This window comes from Microtus oregoni, unplaced genomic scaffold (genome assembly GCF_018167655.1).
Source record: "Microtus oregoni isolate MIOR12 unplaced genomic scaffold, Mior012 000024F_ref0000369, whole genome shotgun sequence".
NCBI lineage: Eukaryota > Metazoa > Chordata > Mammalia > Rodentia > Cricetidae > Microtus > Microtus oregoni.
The window spans coordinates 28696172-28713505 of NW_024543083.1; the positions used below are offsets into that span (position 1 = coordinate 28696172).

Genomic DNA, 17334 nt, shown 5'->3' on the forward strand with positions numbered 1-17334 from the left:
CAGCTGTGACAGTAATCAGTTACTCACTCCCACAATTTCTGTTCCATATTTACCCACCATATTCTGTAGGCAAAATAAATTGTAGGTTGAAGGGTATGTGGCCCACTTCTTCCACTGAAAGTTTTGCCTCGTTACAGGGTATTTGCCATCCAGGCTCCATATTCCCTACTTCTAGGAGTCATAGCTATGGCCTTCCACATAGATTTCTGGGAGTTTCCACTGTTCTATGTTTCGAACTCCTTCCAGAGATACCTCCAGATTCCAGTATTCTTTCCCTTCATCCTCCTCTTGTCCATCTGAATCCCCTAGCTTCCAGTCTCATTCCACCTTCCTGGCCTACATTACATCTTACATCTCTCGAATGGCTAAGATCAAACACACAAGGGATAGCCATGCTAAAGAGGAGGTGGAGCAACGGGAATAGCTTTCTTCTTCTGGTGGACTGTAAACTTCTACAGCTACTTTGAAAATCTGTATTGCAGGTTCTACAAAAATTGGGAATCTATCTACCCTAAGAACCACCTATGCCACTCCTGGGAATATACCCAAAGGATACTTCACACAAGGACTCTTGCACAACTATGTTCACAACAGCTTTATTTATAATAGTCAAAATCTTGAAATGACATAGATGTTCATCAACTAAAGAATGGATAAAAAAATTGTATATTTATATAATGGAATTTGGCCCAGCAGTTAAAAACAAATATATCAGGAAATTTCTTGGCAAATGGATGGTATTAGAAAAGATCATCCTTAGTAAGGTAACCCAGACCCAAAAAGAAAAACACGATATGTCCTCACTTTTAAGTGAATATTAGTAGTAAATTAAGTAGAACTATGAAGTAATACACAGACACAGAGAAGTTAAGTAACAAGAATGGCCCAAGGGAAGGAGGGGGATGCATGAATCTCACTGTGAAGGAAAAATAAAGAAACTCATTTTACATGAATAGTTTATGAAAAATGATTAATACTAAGGTGAAAAAATGAATTATTATGGCTAAATTAAAACCTCCAACTAAAAGCTATGTTTTAAAGAAATATTAGTGTATAGAATGGATATATGAAAAATAACTTAAATCCAAAACTTAAAATATTTATATATAGAAATGTACTGCACAATAGATCAATGCCATTTTAATAGAAAATAACTCTTTATGAGCTCTTGAGTTATTGATATGTCACAATGTGATACATTTCAATCTCCATTTATCAAGTACATATTGTGTAGCTCCTTGGTGTCAGGTACAGTGTTTTGAAGCAAAATTAACACAGATAATGCATTTCCCAACCTCAGGAAAGCTGTTGCATATTTGATCTAGTATTGCTCCATAGACTCACATGTGCTGTAATATGAATTTATAGGTATTGAAAAGACCATCTTACTTACTAGGGAGAACGCTACATGCTTATTTTTAAAATATCAAATTTAATGTGCTTAAGTGATTCCTGTACATTTTAAAATTAAAGAACTATTCAGATAAGATACAATTGTGTCTCTTCTGTAATCTATTTTTAAATCATTTACTGTACACTTTATGCCATTGTTTCTTCAAATAAGTCACAGAGGATTTGATAATCTTCAAGAGTTTCTGGAGACAAGAGATGGTGACAAAAGTGATATTTGCAACCATGGAAGGCTGTAGAATATCAAATTGTATCAAGTTATTTTGGGGACAGAACTTCAGATTGTCCTGCCCATAGTCCATGTTGTTTTCACTCGAACAACTACATTGGGGTCTTTCATTAATTCTATTAGGGTGGATATAGACTGTATAACTAGTGATTTGAGCTGATTGGGCTGTGGGCCTTCCAAGATAACTGTCAAAAGCCATCACTGGTGCATCCTGGTATTGCCAGTCAGTGTTCTTGTTGTGCTCTTTAATGAAAAGAAGGACATGTGTTACAATGTCATCTTTCCAGCAGGTAGACAGAAGCCTGAGGCCCAACCCAGTTGCTTTACAAGGGTTCCAGTCATCATTGTCATTGTTTCCATCCTGTTTCATAAGTGTCTGTGTGAGGATGGGAACCAGGTACTGTAGCTCCCTTGGCATTACACTGTTGATATGTTTTAGCGGCCGTCCTTGTTCTGCTACCTATGAAGCCTCAGTGACCAAATTCATTTCCTCATCACAGACATTGGACAAAAATTCTGCTCCTTGTCGGGCCATCTCACCAATGTCACTTTTCATTGCTTCAATTGTGATTGCAAAAATCACATTTCTTCATAATACAATGATATCATCTTCACTAGATTCTGTAAAGCGGGCACTTGTACCCTTGTGTCTGGACACTTTGTGGCTTCACAGACCACTTGTATGACACAGTGCTTTTCTGACACTTTGTCGAAGTTTGTTCTGGTCAACTCCAGGAAATTCAGGAGTTCATTACTAACAGCTAACTTCACATTGTTCCTAGGTTATTCTTTTCTCATTCCTTGTATTATGGCAGTCAGAATCTCATTGTATTTATCTTGTCGCTGCTCTGGGTCTGTATCTTGGCAAATGTAACCTATAGCTTCCAATGCAAACTCTTTCATGTGCTCTATGCTATTGGGGTTTGTAACATTGGCTACCAGCTGAGGAAGGAGTTCTGGCCACTGATTTACTGGGATCTCTGCACAGGCAACACCAGCCACATATTGTGAAGCAGAACAGACCAGTGAGTTTCTGTGCCCAACGTCTGCAAAGCATAGTTCTTGACTTCCCATCGAACATTAGCCTCAAGAAGAAGTCAATTCTGCTGGTACTTGTGCCTTGATATCTGGATCTTTTTGTGCCAAAGAGTTCTTGATTGGTAGACCAGTTGTAAATCTGGCAGCTTGACAGTTTCCTGGATATGCCAGCACTCTCGACAGTTCCACATGGATCTTGGGCAGGTTCTCTATAACAGCACACTCCAGAAGCTTCAGCACTGCTTCCAGGTCCAGGTGATCTGGAGACTTCTGCTCAGGCAGCACCAATTTACTTCAGAGAAGATAAGGGCATTGAAGAAACTCCACATCAAATATACTTTCTTTGCCACTGGGTAAGAAAATGTCCCTGCCTTGACTACAACAGTATGCTGTCTTAATTAGACAAGAAGACCACAAAGGAAAGTGACTGCCAAATAATGTCAAGACAAGGAGGGACAGTTTTTCAGAATATCCTGCTTCACAGAAAAGTCTGTCAGATATGATAGGACTATCGGCTGAAGAGGGATGCCTCAATGTTGCAGAGAAAATTTGGGTGACTGTCCAGGGAGCCAGATATTTCTGTCATTATTCACATTCTTTTGGAAGCCACATGCTTGTATTTCCTCTTTACACAATTAGTATTATTTCTTTCTTGGGTCTGTGAGGGAGTTAAAGACTAGATAGTTATAATTTACCTTGTTTATTTGATGCATAAAGCTACTTATGATAGAAAGTAAATGAGGTACTAGACTTTAAACTCACCAAGATAGGATAGGTATGGAGTATTTTCTCTGAATCTTTCAAATGCAAACAGACTAGACATTGTTGTTGTATTTATTGCCTGTATATATTGTATATAGTTATTATACTGATTATATATAGTTTTTCATATATTATTTATAGCCTTCCTATTTTAATAAATAAAGATTTCCTGAAGATCAGAATAGTGAAGCAGCCACTCTGGCCAGCCTTACAGACCAGGCAGCAATGGCACACAACTTTAATCCCAGTAGGCACAATAACACACACCTTTAATTTAAGTAGCTTGCCATCGATATCAGATAGTATTAGTAAAAGCCCTTAATCCCAGAACTAGAGACAGGAAGAGACAGTTATCAGGCTCAGTGTCATTCTGAGTTTGTCTGGAGGGAGGATCACCATTTTCTTTCTTTCTTAGTTTTTTTTTTGGGGGGGGGGGTTGGAGAGTTGGTTTTTTGAGACAGCATTTCTCTGTAGCTTTAGAGGCTGTCGTGGAACTAGCTCTTGTAGACCAGGCTGGCCTCGAACTCACAGAGATCCACCTGCCTCTGCCTCCCGAGTGCTGGGATTAAAGGCCTGCGTCACCATCGCCAGGCAGGATCACCATCTTACATCAACACTGAGGTTGAGGTAAAAGCCAGTGGCTGGCTATTTTGATTTTCTGATCTTCAGGGAAGCTTATTTATTTAAATCCAAATGAAATGCCACTACATATTTGTATTATGCAAACCATATACTACTTATTCTTTGGATCTAGTATATCACATATTATTTGATTGAAGGAATGTAAATTAAGCAAAATGCATTTTATAGATTTTCATCATTAATTGTATGAAAAATAAATTATATTCTGAATCTGCTAGGTATGTCAAGAAAAGATCTGTTTATCTACATAAATGACATTATAGCACTTGACACTGTATTCATCAAGTGTGAATGGTTTCTCTTAAGGTACATTTATGACACCAAATATCTCAGTAGGTAATCACTCACATCTAAAGTGTCTCCTTTGTGTTTAATGACAGGTCCATTGAATTTACAGCTCCACTTTTCAGGATATGTTGGATTATAATAAGGAATTTGTGGACAGTAGGTAAAATGCCTATGACTATAATTGCTTTTGCTTTACATTGGAATGTTTTGACTTCCTTATTTATATGCCCAAAGGCCAAAGGAACAAAGTACATCATAATTATTTCTAAGTCAATTGCCCATAGAAGATTACTATATGTATTTTGTACACATGAAAGAAAACCAACATGTCTCCTTTAAAGGAGTTTAGTATTAAATACTAGTTTGTGGTTTATTTGACACTATTGCTAAGCTTTATGCAGGAACAAAAAAGATATATTTTATTCTTTGGGTTATGTCTCTTCTATCAGAAATTGTTGATATTAACCCATTCTATGTACATTGTACCCTGGAACTTTTAGCTTTTCTCCTATTTCAGAAGTAGGAACCCTTTCTCTTTAAGCTCAGTGCCAGTTTTGTGCTGACTGCCTGCTGTTTCCCAACTACATATCTAGGATTTTGTAGTTTAATTGCCACTTGCTCAGTGGTATTGTACATAAACACAGCAGCTTCTACTGTATGTTGGAAGTGGCTCAGAAAAATCTATGGACACTGTTCAGCTTTTACTAAAAAGTCAAAAAAAAAAAAAGACCCAAAGACCCAGGTGCATTCGTTTAACAGTCTGGCAATACAACACCTTCACAAAAAGATCTCAACCCATTGGAAAACTTCTTGCAATATGTTTGAGACCATACCAGAGAAAAATGCATAATGTCATGTGGACTAGTTTTAAAAACTTCTTGAAAGTGAGGAATTTCTGTCTTTCTGACTTCCTTTCCGATCCACAGAGAGCCTTAGATTTTGCTCATTATTATTCTGTGTGGCTACAGATTTCCACTAGAGATAAGAAAACTAATATGAAACCTGGATGTATTCCTGGTAACAGGTAGAGATTATGTTCTTTTTGGCTTCCCAATTAAAACTTGAAATTAAAAGGAAAATTCAAAGAAACCTTCACTGTAAGACCTTTGCTGAGGCAGATCACATGCTTTAATGAACTCTCTGGTATATGGATGATGTGGTCACCTGCTGTCACATTTAAAACATAGCAATGACGACACAGAGAGAGAGAATGGTGAACAAAGAAAGGAAAGAAAACTTTTGTTCTGAGATTATAGTGATATGTCTCGTGGTATATTTTTAAGAATATATGCTAGAAGACATGTTTATTTTTATATACAAGTACTACTCAGACATTTGTAATAAAGTAAGAAATCCAAACCACCTCATTTTTTTATTTCTTTGACTCACTTGATATTTAGCTCTGCTCTACAGAAGTATTTTTGAACTTCAGTATTTATAACCTAAAGTGGAATTCTCTGAAGAATAAAAATTCTCATGAAACATAGGAACTAGAACTTGTAGGTCCATGGTGAAATCTTGTTAGCTCCATGGTGTTATCTGGTTTTTAGGTAAATTTCAAGAAGTATAAGAATGTCTAGAAAGAACTTAAAGTCAATTAAAAACATTAAGCTTTGTTCTCTTCCTGGATACTTACATTTTTAAAGAGAACTCTCATCATTTACTTGATCATCAATAATTTCACGCAGGAGTGATATGCTTTCTTATTATTATAATACCACAATTCCCATCACATGTTTATTTTCTCTAATTCTACTTAATCCATCCCCTTTTGTACCGGTGACAATTTTGTGACAAGCTGAGATTTATCAGGATTATCTGGGTTTGAAACTACTTAGTCTACGAAGCTGCTCAGTAGATAAAGATATTGATACCCCTTTCCCTGCATCCATCATTAACAGGCACTTTAGCAAGGAGTTTGGGCCACATCCGCTCTGCCACAAACCCCTTGTTACTTGTTTATAGTTTCAATCTTATGTAGGCCCTGAGGAGACAGCTATAGTTAGGAAAATGTCATGGCCATGAGGTGTACCACATTCAGAATATGAAATTCACAGTGCTTCTATTTTATGATATTCAGTATTAGCTCCATGGCATCAAAAGTCCTGCCATTCATTTTGTTTTGTAGATGCGCAGAGATGTTTTTCTGTCTAAGAATTTATGGGACCCCTTAAATATACTCGACCTAAATTGAGTGCATGCTTTCCTGTTCTTGAGATTATTAGAATCACATGTTTTTGTGAGAGAAATGTTTTATATATTTTCTATAATTATATATTTTCTATAATTAATATAATTAATTAATATAATTAATTAATATAATTAATTAATTAATTAATATTATATTATATTAATATAATTATAATTAATATAATTAATATATTTATATCAATTTATATTAATTAATATATTTATATTAATTTATATTAATATATTAATTATATTAATAATATTAATATAATTAATATATTAATATAATAATATAGTTAATGTGATTAATATAATTAATATAATAATTAATATAATAATTAATTAATATAATAATATAATTATATATTTCTATAATTAAACATTTTGCCAATCTGTCTTCTTGATATGCATTGTCTTAATACTTGCCACACTTAACGTGTGGAATCATTTCTTTATTTATCATAATGACACATATAGATCTTTTCATATTAGTGCAGCTTCAGGACCTTCTAGCTCACTATGTTTTTACTTAACTGAATATATATATATATATATATAAAATCATGTGATTTAATTCTATAGTCCATATATGATGGGTTGCCATTAGCTCTCCTAGGCATGTCACGTCAGAATGATTGTCCCTAATTGTATTATTTTAAATTATATTCTTTAGTACTGTTCTCTTTCCTGCTATAGGTCAGTTTGTATGTAGAAAAAAACTTTGTGTGCTTTGAAAATACAAATACATTGGTTCACATAAGAAATCATGAATGCATTTCTACCCATGTGACATAAATAGCAATAAAGGATGTATAAAACAAATCTCAGTTTCATTACAAGGAATTGTTCAAACCATGGTGCATGTTAAAATTCCTTGTTTAGAAAAATCAGTGAGTATTCTCTAATTCCTTTCATTTCTAAAACGTATTTCCAGTGACACATTGTCAATAAACAACCTATTTTGGAGAAAAAGAGAAAGAGGGAGTGGAGAGCAAGAGCACTTGACATTCATGTGTATCACGGTTCACATGATGTTGCAAAGGAAGCAGCGGACATGAGATAAGGTCATGCTATTTGTGGAACTCATGAGCCAAGCCCAACCAACTTATTGTAAAGTCTATATATCAATCTCTCCATGACAGATTTTCATATCAGACCCACCAAGGATCAACTTTTGATTCTAAGATATTGTTTTATCTTAGGTATACTTAGAACTTCTTTCACTTATTTGTGAAATCTTTCCTATTACTTGAATTTCTATTTTAATTATCATTCATATTTCTATATATTATCATTCTTCGAACATTCTTAAGTGAAATAACCTTTCAATTTAAATAATAAAATAATTTAAAAATATCCTCTAGCTATACGCATCTTCCACTCTTTCTAAAGACACAGCTTGATTTATATCAAGGATGAAATGTTGATGTCATATTCCAAAGGTTCAATAGATCTTTTGACATATTAAAAATGTTATATTCATTAAAATTAATTATGCACTTATCAGATAATACATTTGAAGTACAAGGAACTACTTGGGAGCTGGAAAAGGGCTCAGTGTGAAAGTGCACAGATTGCTGTTACAGAGAACCAGAGTTAGATCCCCAACACTCACAGGCTCACAATTATCTCCAACTCTAGACTCAGGAGCTCTAAAGTCTCTTCTGAATGATGCAGGCATACATCCTGCAAATTATTCACATACATATACAAGATAAGACATCCATATATGCAAACTAATGCACTCATTTTTAAAAATAAATACAAATATAATCAACCAGATATTTGATGTTATACTATTGTAAAATTATTGTAATGGATGTTTAGAGTAAATCAAACTATGTCTTTTTTTTTTCTTTATTTAACAAACAGAATTTAGCAAATCTTGAAATCCAATGCCTAAATAAATCTCCCTGTGTCATTACTGGGAGCAGAGAATAGGCAGTTACTAGCTTGTTCTTTGAGGAACATCCCAATAAATTCTGTTGCCTTGGAGGGTTTGTAGTGGGATGTTATGCTGTGAAGAGAGATCATTGAGTCCTCCGATGCCTTATGTGAATTAGATTTGCATCAAAAGTGCATGATCATAGCTAGTTCACCGCATTTTACTTAGCCCCCTCATTGAGCTGTAAATTAAAATTTGTATTTAGTGGCAATTTTCATTGAATTTTGTATTTAAATTCTTTGCATAGTAAGTGATTAGTGATTGCAATTTAATTCTCCCTCCTAAAATGTTTTCTGCACATTGAGTATGCATACTAAGATATATCATACACAACCTATGATGCGAAGCAAACATGTTCACAAAAAAATGGAGATAAGGAGTACACTGATTTTATGTAGAGACATTTAAAGTTAGCTACAAAAGCAGATCATACTCAGAGCTATCTGTGTGGCTCTAACTCAGTCTATGATCAGCAGCAATACAAATCTCTCTAGACAAAAAGAAGCATTAGAGATTTCAGTTTGATTTAAGGAACTAATATATAGTTTTATAACGAATTTGTTCCATCGTATTTCCAATTCTCAGTCCCATATTGAAATATCGTCACTGATCTCAGCTCAGAAACCTCAACTTCTGTGTTTGGGAATGAACAGCCCTAGCTCTGTGTCTCAGGAGCTCTGATTACAATAAGGCATTTTGAATGCCTAAATATAGAAAAACATCTACCTGTTATTACTCGAATTCGCTTTTAATTTCCTTGTACCAGAGATTATTACTAAAGGACACAATTTCAAAATGATTTCCATTTTTCGTACATTATTTCAAGTTCATCATAGTGTTCATATTAAAAAAAAAAAAACCTGCAGATCTGAGGCTGGGAGGTGGTGGCGCACGCCTTTAATTCTAGCGTGAGGGCAGCAGAGGCAGGGGGACCTCTGTGAGTTCAAGGCCAGCTAGTCTACAAGAGCTAGTTGCAAGACAGGCTCCAAAGCTACAGAGAAACAGAGAAACCTTGCCTCAAAAAGTAAAAAACAAACAAACAAACAAAAACAAAAACAAACAAACAAACAAACAAAAAACAAACAAACAAACAAAAAAACACACCTGTATGACTGCATGACACCTCTCTACCTCTCTGCAACTGGTGAAACCTTATGCACACCCACAGCCGAACAAAGAACGCCGACAGAAAACTTACAGAATTCACGTACCAAGGCTCAGAGACTGAACCAAAAAAAAATGGGAACTTGTCTGGGATTTACTTAGCTCTCTGCATCTATGTAACAATTGTGTAGCTATGTTTCTTGCGGAAGTCTGAATAAGGGAAACAGGGGCTCTCTCTGACTCTTTTGCAGGATTTTCGGACTCTACGTTTTACACTGGGTGACTTTGTTCAGCCTTAAGACATGGGGTGGTGCTTAGTCTTACTGCAACTTCATCTGCCCTGTTTTGTTGATACTCAGTGGGAGATCCTACCCTTTCCTAAACAGAAACTGAGGAGGAGTGCTTTGAAGGGTGGAAACAGAAGGGAGTGGTAGGAAAGGACAGAGGGGAAACTGAGGCCAGGATGTAAAAAAAATAAATTGAAAAAAAAAAGAAAGAAAAACAGACCTAGGGCTTTCAGTCTAGATTATTGGTACCTAAATGAGCATTGAGCAAAGGTGGAGTTCACTTTTATTGTTAACCTGTGCTTTTCTTGGTCTGATAAATCATTTTATTTTATAACTTGTTTTGCTTGTGTGTACATGCAAAGATTAACAAACTCAAATCAAGTAATTATTTACAAATTAATGAATATCTCCCAGTTGATAGTCTAATAATACTGCGTCGTAGAATTCATCAAAATTTATATTTCCCATTGAAATGAGCTCATTCCACACGGAGTTCCTAAGTGTCGTTGTGGTTCCTCTCAGCTCCATTCTCCAATCATGAAGAAAAACTTTTGAATCTAAGACAGTCTTTCCACTCAGAACTCTAGCTAAAGATGCATGAAGACACAAATAACTAAAGAGAACACAACCGCAGATACTCGTTTTGTTGTCTCAGAACATAAATAAGAAATAAAGTTGTAATATTAAGAACCACTGGAATTTGGGATGGCTCCTTGCCGTAGCAAAGCCTAATGAAAAATTATCCTTTTACAGAATGTATCTGATTAATTAGCTATGAAAAATTACTCTGTAGAATGAGTAATCTGCATACTAAACAGCGATGAAGAAAGTTTTTCATCACTCTATCAGGACCGGTTCTTGAAACATTAAAATACCTTCTAATTTTTCTAAGCTAAAAAAGAAGGAAATTATAGGTAATTATTCTCTTTTACATGTGATGTTTGTGATTATTGGTGACATTGAGTATCTGCTCGCGTATACTGTTTTCGTCTCTGCAAATTGTGTCAGATGGGGATGAGGTGTTTATTATGAAATTTAATAAATTTTCTTAAACTGTATAGACTCTTCTCTCCTTGATTTGTGGTGCCTAATTTAATGAATATTGAGCCTGTCTCAGTTTTTCATTTTGGTGTATTGCTCTATTTATCTATTCCTGTGAAAATGTCATGCTACTTTTATTTAAATGACATTAGCACTGGAGAAAGTTTCCTTCATTTGTTAGAGGCTACCACATATTGAAAATTTTCAGTAATCATATAGATATTTTAATGTTTAGCAATTCCCCCATGAAGGCTTCTGAAATATTACTGAAATTCAGTTTATTTGTGGATTAACTGTTATACCATCCACGTATAAATTTACATTAATTTCTCAAAAGATAAATCACAAGAGCGGGCCTAACTCTCACCAAAGCTCCTGTCTCTCCAGATGCACAGCTCCTTTAAAAATGTGCAGATTTTTTTTTAAAAAATAATATCTTGGTTTAAATTACTTCTAAGTGTTGGCTGTTTCTACTGCAAAGAAAGTCTTTTATAGGCTAATGTATATTTACAAATTTTATATTTTCCTGATTGGGTGTTTTTTTATATCTCTCTCCTACCTCTGCTTTGGGCAGATAATAAGATCATATTCAAAAATGATTTCAAATGTTATAAAAAAAAACAAAGAAACATAACAAAACCAAACAAAAAGAAATACGAATCTTCAAGTCTATTTACCTGTGTGGCAAAATCAGTTGGAAAAACCCATACTAGCACACTTTCTGATTAGGAGGCAAATGTCAATTATTGTATCTAAGTAAAAGATAATCCCAATTATGACATAACATTAATAAGTTCTGCTATTGCTTATATATCCACAGCAAATAATACATGTTTTAACTTAAAATATTTTCTCTGTAATCATAAATGATCATGGAAATAGAATATCTTAATATTTAAAGAAAATTGCAATTTTTATAAACTAAGTATTCCAAATTTCCGAGGCTCTTATCTTAGCTCAGTGGTAAATTGAAGTTAAAAGGAAGACTTATATTTTTAACAGTAAGAGTTAAAATATTTTGAGACTCATATTACAAGTATTTGAAGTTAATAATTTAATTTTTCGTGCCTATACTCAAACCTTTATTTCAACTTTATAAATCCATGTTACTTTACATTGAATAATGGAACTTGATATTGAAAATTATGTAATATCTTAAAAATCTAACAAACAAAACACATTTTTCAATATAAATTTTGGACTTGATTTTTAATAATAAGACATTGCAAATATTTGACTTATATTTTACTTAAACAATTACAAATAAAATGAAGTAACTGTGTCACTACTTTGTCAAATTTACTGTTCTTCAGTATGTTTTTAACAAACAAGAATAGTTTGCTCTAACATCTGTTTATCCCCATGGGCATAATTAAAATCATTCTTCAATTAATCTATCAGATGAATGAGAAAGACATTGTTAGTTAGTTTTATATTATCTTCTAAGTTGAAAATATAGAGCAGAATTAGGAGAGAAATTGACATCAAGCCATGGATGTTATTTCAAGGGCAGTATTGAAATAATTTTGTCAAAATGCATAATACTGTAGAGAGCTGAACTCCGGTCTCCTCCTTCCCTAAGATGTCTTTGAAGTGGAAATGATGTGAACCTTTAATGTCTTGTCCAAATAGTAAGGTGTAAAGATATCAAAGGTATGCTTGGCTAGAGATAAGAAGTATTGCAAATACAGCTTAGATGGGTAAGTTTAACATGCGTGGTCCCAACAGAATAATGTCAAGATAAAATGGCCAGGAATTTCAAATGGATATGCAGCAGCAGTTAGTCATGTCTTCTTTACATGTAATCATGTAATAGTCATTACATAGGGGTCTATTATGTTAGCAGGGCTGTTGTAACTAATATGTGTCAAAATTATTGTCCACATTGTCACTAAGTTCTAGAAATGTCCCTGAAGAATTACTATTTGGTAACATTTCTATAATAACAAAGATTTCCATTCTTGTGGCATTACATCTTTAGATACATCTTGTACTGCTACTATTTTTTTGCATGAATAAACATAGAAATTGGTGAAAGCATTTAGAGTCTATGTTAACAATAAGTGCCAAAGCTGACAAAGGTAATGCAAACAACACATTGAAGGAGCTTCTCTGGCAAACTACCGAGAGCAAATGTATTCAAACTAGCAAGAGTGAAATATGTAACTCCTAAATAAACATTGAACACTTAGAAACCTTCACTCTGCTTTCCCTGAAAGCATAAATTTGTCAGGGAGTTTTTCTGGAGTATTATTGCTTGCTATCTTTCTTCACTTGTGAACTAGAGGGAGCATTTCGACAAAGGCAAAGAGAACATCCACCGGGCCTCAATAAGGGAAACTGAAACCTAAGGTCTGGACAGCTGAGACCAGCAGGATAATTCTATTGAATACAGATTCATTGATTTTCTTCTTTCTGAGGAAGGCACTATTCCATTTGCTCTGTCAAAACCTTTGCGTATAGCCCATGTAGGTGCATGCTTCTCGGGAAGAAAAGGATCAGTCCTATTATTTAAACACCTGTGATTCTTTTTTGTTCCTTTGTTCAGATAAGAGTTTTGGAAGGCAATTTAGCTTTTACTATTAAGTAAACATATTTTAAAGCATACTGTAAATACTTTCATTTAAAAAGTGTATGAAAGCCCAAGGACTGCCCACCTCTATCCAGGTCTCGTAAGGTGAGCATTCAAACTGCCTAGGCTCCCACAAAGCCAGTACGTGCAGTAGGATCAAAAACCCACTGCAATTGTTCTTGCAGTATTCCTCATTGTCCGCTATGTTCAGCTAGTCCGGATTTATCCCATGTTTTTTCAGACCTAGGCCAGCTGGCCTTGGTGAGATCCCAATAGAACATCCCCATTGTCTTAGTGTGTGGGTGCACCCCTCGTGGTCCTGAGTTCCTTGCTCATGCTCCATCTCCTTCTGCTCCTGATTTGGACCTTGAGATTTCTGTCCGGTGCTCCCGTGTGGGTCTCTGTCTCTGTCTCCTTTCATCGCCTGATGAAGGTTAATATTCCTGAGGATGCCTATGTGTTTGTCTTTGGATTCACCTTATTTAGCTTCTCTAGGAACATGAATTATAGGCTCAATGTCCCACAGGTCAGGGAACCCTGATCGCTCTTCGAGCAGATGAGGGGGGGGGGGACTTGATCGGGGGAGGGGGAGGGAAATGGGAAGCGGTTGTGGGGACGAGGCAGAAATCCTTAATAAATAAATAAATTAAAAAAAAAAAACTTAAACAGTGTGCCAACCCAGAGTCTGGCCACAGGAGCAGGAAATACCAGGTCCTGTCCAATACCAGAGACAGGTAAAGCTGAGACTACTTGCTACATGGTAGTTTAGCGTCTCTAAGGCTGTGGCCATTTCATGAGCACCTGAATTTATTCTCCCTAAGAACTCCAGAGGGAACAAACACTTCCTACCCTGGGGCTCTCAGAGTACAAGGACCAACAAAAGTCAGAGGATATGTTCAGCTTAGTAGGCACCACCATCTCTGTCCCAAATTCCTGAAGCTTTTGCTGTAGTAGGAAAGAGCTATTAGTTGTGTTTCAATAAAACTTTATTGTTCTACACAAAAAAAGTGTATGAAAATATATTCATTCCTCTATATTAATTTTCTATATATAATCTTTTCAATTCCCAAATATTAGCACATATTTATTAAATGACAGGGTTTTTAATTTGTGATGGTAATGAATAGTTAGTATAAGATAAAAGAAAATGGAGAATAATTAGAAGGGGTTAGAGTAAGAAAAAGGGAGAAGAGGCAGGTCCAACTAAAGGTAGAATAAAAGAATGGGTGGAAGAAGTACAACAAGATAAATAGAAATAATATAAACATTGGGAATTCAGGAGAGGAAGATCATCATTAGTTCCGCAGATGTTTCTTTAGAGAAAGCTTGCTATAGCTCCTCTAAAAATATATACAAATGATAAATAAATAAGTAAATAACACTTAAGTAATAGCAAAGCAAAATCAGCAAGAGCGGATAAAACTTATCCAGAAAGTTGAAATTGGCTATTTATTAAAGAAAGTCAAAACTGGGCAGAGAAATGATCGTAAGAAGATATTCCTTATAGGTTCCCTATCGATGCAGTTGTTCAGTCTGTTTGTGTATAGTCTCTGGCATAGGTATAATTGCCATGTATCTCTTTATGCAGTCCATTCCATTCTAAGGTTCAGGTCATATTTCCAACTTATAGAACACTCTGAGGTTGTGTCTCAAACATTCCCCCATAGAGCAAGAGCAATGATAGACTACTTCAAATTGTCAATTAACTGGTGTTCAGAAAAGAAATTTTTCCAAGTGACTACCTACCTTTCTTTCTTTTCTCTATTACTGAAAACAGAGAAAATTGTATGATTCTGTATCATTGCCTTAAGCCTTGTTTCTTACCTTATGCCATTGTGCTTAATCACATGGGTTGGAGAGCTCACCCGACCTGGAGCGGCAGCCTTCTAAGCAGACTAGATACTCTTTCTTGTGCACATTTTTAGAGGTTTGTTCCTTTCTTTACTATGAAACTACTGTTTATCTGCAATCATATAACTGTGATGCTAGATGATCTCTAATAGTTTCCAATCTGCTTCCTGGAGATTTCAGCAATCAGAGTCACTTTGGGAAATCTTACTCTTCACTTCTTATATATACAATGGAAAGTAAAATTTCCATCTCTACGATTTCATAGAAACTTCACAACCTTATAAGGGAGTTCTTTGCTCTCAAATAGTACATCAATTATTTGAGGAATCATGTTGCCATTGCACTTAAATAATAGAGTAGGTTACAAAAATATACATTTAGAACTGAATGGAATATTTTCTTTTAGAGACAGTGTCACTGAAAGTAGTCTTGACTGTCCTGATATGTACTGTACGATCCAAGCTGCCTTTCATGCAGAGACACACTTGACTGACGCCCCAGTGCTTGGATTAATGGCACACACCACCATGCCCCTCAAAATCATCTTCTGGTATCAGACTTTCTAGAAAAAAAAATTGCATTCATTTCATGAAAGTGAGAGTTTGTGTGTATTGTATTTTTCCTTTCATATTGAATATAGGTTCTTTCATACACCACATCTCAACCTCGGCTTCCCCTCCTCCACTCAAAATAATTACCCTCCCTCCTTTCCTCTCCCACAGCTCCATAACCCCTCTGTTTCCTCTTTAGAAAATAGTGTGTCTTCAAGAGATGTCAACCAAATGGAACAAAAGAGGCACAATAAGACAAGGAAAAAGTCATCCTGTTAAAACTGGAAAAGAAATCCAGTATAATTTTCTGTCTGTGAGAATGAAGGTAGTTTGGCGAAGAAACATATGACTGAATATTTACAAAAACAAATTGAGTCCAGTTTCCTTAGACTTTAAACAGGATTTCATACTATGAAGTCAAAAAGTTACTTGTTTCCCATGTACATCATCTCCAAATAATGAAAATAACTATTAATTTTCATTGAAAAACTCATAGATGAAAAAAAGTCTCATAAGAATATCATTTTAATATTGTATTAACTACCCCCTCAGTGTACACAAGTGGGTTATGTACCTTGAAGGACAGCTATTTTACAATTAGATTGTCAAATAATCACCAGGGGATCTTTTAAAGTTTTATTATGATAAAGCTGTTCTAGCCTGGAGCCTGAGGACCAGCATTTCAGACAAAAGTCCCAGTACTATTTAGGCTCTTGTTTTTCGAAAACGTTTCAGAAAAGGATATGTCTATCCTGCCATTCTCATAAAAGCCACAAACCTATATAATATTCATGGAGGAAAATATAAAATTTGGGCCTTTGTATTTCTTATTGGTTATATAGGAGTTATAGAAGGATGATTTTCCTGTTTCATTTTGTATTTTCATAAAGCTTTATAGCTTATATCCATTGACTCATGAGAAGAACCATCAGTCAAATTTGATCCTAAGAATTCAGATATTATTTATGGTCAATTTTTCTCTACAGCTTTCTCTGTCACTTACTATTGGCATAACATAAAATGAGTTCTTATTAAAAATTCATAACTTCCTGCAATAGTACAACATCAAAGAATTTGCTTCAACTTTATGCAAACTTTACAAAGAAAGGGAAATAAAATTAATTTCTTTCTGGAAACTTTGGGAAATCAAAATAGAGTCATATATAAAATATTGAAATTTTGGACCAGGCCAGAGGGGGGATCCCATGTCAATACAGTGGGGCTGAAACATTGTATTGTTTAGTAATAAATAAACACTATTATACACTGCACCTCTCATGTGTTAATGGTGAAACTTGTGTGAAATCATTGCTTATGCTCTCAATCATAAAAAGGTGTGGTCAGTAAAATTAAATATTAGACTAGTTGATAATGCCAAACAGCAAAGTCATTAATTAAGGTATTTATGAAACTACAGTAATAGT

The 17334-nt window shown here is 34.9% G+C and overlaps 1 pseudogene; it reads right to left on the reverse strand.

The window, feature by feature from the left end:
* Nucleotides 1-1687: 1687 nt before the first annotated feature.
* Nucleotides 1688-10423, reverse strand: LOC121462166 (annotated as a pseudogene).
* Between the last annotated feature and the right edge of the window lie 6911 nt (nucleotides 10424-17334).